Here is a 3,498-nt window from a genome sequence, read left to right as displayed (position 1 = left end):
CAGGAATGAACTCAGCAGAGTGGAACAAAACAGATACAACAGGAGAGCAAAGAAATATAGTATGACAAGAAGTATAACAGCTATCCTATTTTTGATAGGTCTAAGATGCAAATAAATGAAAGAAAGTGGGAGCAGTCTGAAATCCAAGTACCATCTCCCGGTGCTTGTGTACCGAATAGATCATGGGAACAAATACGAGGAGGTGGAGAACTTGTATTGTAAATTCAACTCAAAATAGCATGACAAGCAATATCAGACTACCATTGTTGGAGCAGGCAGAGAGATGTGGCTCACAAGATCTCATGAGAGGTTTAAAATTGGCTGGCCATGAGTCACTTAACTCAAAATTAATCCACACCAAGGATAATCCTATTACATTTTGCAGTTGATCAGGCACAGGAGCAGTTGAGATGATTTCATTTGAACGATAATTATAAAGAAACAAATCGTGAGCACAGAGTTATAGTGTTTGCCCAGTTGCGAGTGATCTAGTTACAGTTACATTGGATCTTTCGCTTCAATAGTCTCACTTGACTGCTCATAACTTCTGGCTACTTGCAGACATAAAAAAATTTAACACGAAAACCTTACTTTACTGGAAGAAGCAGTGCGTTACTTCGCCCCAGTTCTGCAGCATCTGTACAGATCAGGCGCTCGAGTGGGGCTTTTTGGCACTTGTATCTAAAGCTGAGTTAGTCTAAAGGTGACGTGCCGCCTCTTCAGGGCGTGCGCTGGGCTTGACACAGGAACGTGCCGAGTTTAAAGTTAAAGCGCTGTTGGGCAAGCTGGCTCTGAGCACAGCAGAGGTTAGCTGCATTAGTCTGAAATCAGGCAGAAGGTAGGGCAGGGCAGCAGCTTAGAGACTGACTGGTTCAGGGGGGTGAGCTTTCCTTTCCCCTTTTTGTTTCCAAATTTTAGATCTTATTCAAATGGTCTTGTTAAAAGTTTGGTTAAACAAAAATTTAAAAAAACCAAGACAAAACACCCCCCAAACAAAACAAAATAAAAACCAGTCATTTTGAGGCTGTGGAAGCCTTTTGAAAACAGGAATGTTTCATGTATTCCCTTCTATTGTTTTAAAGACAGTAGTCAAAATTGAAAAAAAAATTGGTCTCCGAAAATTAGGCTTCCTAAAAAGTGGCCTGAATGTCAAAGGAACTGCGCATCCACAGCTCCAATTAACCTCAAAGTGAGACATGTCTTCAGCACCTCTAAAGAAATCAGGCCACTTACCTAGGTGCCTAAATGTGGATCCATGGTGTGAAGACTATTGTCAGCGCTCTGTGAAACAATACTAATAATATCATTTCATCCCCAAAATATCCCCTACATTAAAAGAACATCAAGGCTGAAAAGTGAGGTGTTCAAAAATCAGGAAGCAGCAACACAAAGGTTGTTGGCACAAATCTCATTCTGCTCAGGACATCTGTATTGCATTATCCAGCACTGTTTTTTCTGGGGGACTCCAAGTTCATTAAGTGCACAGGATGCCGCCTGTTCAGTGAACGCGGTGGCGCAATATTGCCTTTCATCCCCATCATGTAATAATGCACGATACCATTACTGCATCCTGTCCATGCCCTGCATTGAAATGGATTCTTTTGTCAGCCTCAGATTTGCTCATTACACTGAGTTTATCCCCAAGATAACTGAATTTCTCCTCAACAGCCCAGGTTAGGAAGGATCTCAGTGCTCACCTTACAAAGCACAGGGAGTAAGCAATATTCCCTAGGTCATACAGGGCATCTATGGCAGACGTGGGACTTGAACCCAGATCTTCCGAGACATATTCCAATTCCTTGTTCAGGAAGCTGCTTTCTGTCTTCAAGTGGACTCTATCACTGTACGTGTCAGACTTATTTACCATCCTATAGCATTCACAGCAGTCCAGATGTTCGCACCTAACTTTCAATGACCCTGGAAACTTCTAATTACTAAGAAAAAAATACCACAGTGTACACAAACTCCACGTTAGGCCAGATGCTTACATTCAAGAGCTCATTAACAATTAGTTGCTGCATCGAAATATAATCCTGAGAGAGCCTGTTTGTAAAGGACAGCACCTGGGTTGTTCAACTAAGCCTGTCTCTTAGGAACCTCACCTCTTTGGCCAGGCAGCAGCAAATGCTTTGCCAAGCAGAAGACCCCCGTACCGTACTTTGAACATCAGCAAACAGGAGGCAGCGGATGTCAGCGTACAGAGCATGCCACAGGTGCACGTGCTTCAGGTGCACAGCAGTTCAAAAGTGCAGGACCAGTCCAATGTGCTGAGAGCGCACAGGAAGAAGCAGCCTCCTGGGCAGGAGGTTGCAGACCACGCGAGAAACGTCATCATTTCAGTTGTCTGTGTCGGAGGTATTCAAACGAGGGACACACATCAAGGGTTTCAAAAAAAGAAAAAAAAGAAAAGACAAGTAGGGACTTCACCTACATGTCACCGTGAGACTCAAACCTGGTGATTTGATGTGTAAGTGTTAGACAGGCCATACCCTTCAAAAGAAAATTAGGACCTAGACTTCTGAGAGACCTTGGAGCACTTCCCGCAACGGTGAAGTAGAGATGTCTATCTACAGCCCAGGCATGAAGTCTGTGTCTGAATTACTAGCAAGGCCTGACACTTTCCCTGTCATACCTCTGTCCTGACAAGCAGTACGCAGCCCGTGTATACAAAGGCCTGTATACAATATTCATCAACTTGCTGCATTATATTATGAATTCCCAATAAGAGACACCATTTGAAATGTTACCTTTTAATATGCTAGATTATTTAGCATATCACAGTGGAGAAATATTTATCACTGTAGAGGCCAGAAGATAAATCTGGAAGAAAATAAAAATTGGGCATGTGTACACATGCGGCAGACTGCACAGTTGTTACTGAGCAGTCATTTAGTACTTGCTTAACCAGCAAGTACTGTGCAATAACCAGCGTGACTGCGCAGACCTGTTGCTGCATGGTTATTTTTAACTGCTACCGTGCAGTATCTTGTGTAGATGTGCCCATTTGGGACTTTCACTTTAGGACTGCAGACTTCTCACTTTGCTGTGTTACTCAGAATGTTACCAATCTGTTGATGTCTATATGTACTACTGTATTAGGTATATAAGCAGCACTTTCCCTTTATATTATAGATATTTACAGGATAGTAATCTGTAAAGCTAGCAATCTTCATTTATCGTCCACATTAGAACTCCTAAACTGCAGTTTCGGAGCATGGGTTTTGACTTGTTTTCACTGAAATCAGCGGCAAAATTACTAAAAGCCTAAGTCAGACCCTTACAAAGCAGAACAATGGGTACTGCTTGCCAGCAGGAGTGATAGTATAAATATAAAGGAACAAGAGCCAAAACCCCAGAAAAATGAATGTAGTAAAATTGCATCAGAGAATAATATTAATGGAGGCAGCATAGGATTGTGGGATAGTGGAAGGAGCAGCAGACTATTAGTCGAGAGTAAATCTGTGTAAACCATAGGGGCCGAGTATGTGGGGACCTGAA

Source organism: Alligator sinensis, unplaced genomic scaffold (assembly GCF_000455745.1).
Source record: "Alligator sinensis unplaced genomic scaffold, ASM45574v1 scaffold282_2, whole genome shotgun sequence".
Taxonomy (NCBI): domain Eukaryota; kingdom Metazoa; phylum Chordata; order Crocodylia; family Alligatoridae; genus Alligator; species Alligator sinensis.
This window is presented reverse-complemented; position numbering follows the sequence as displayed.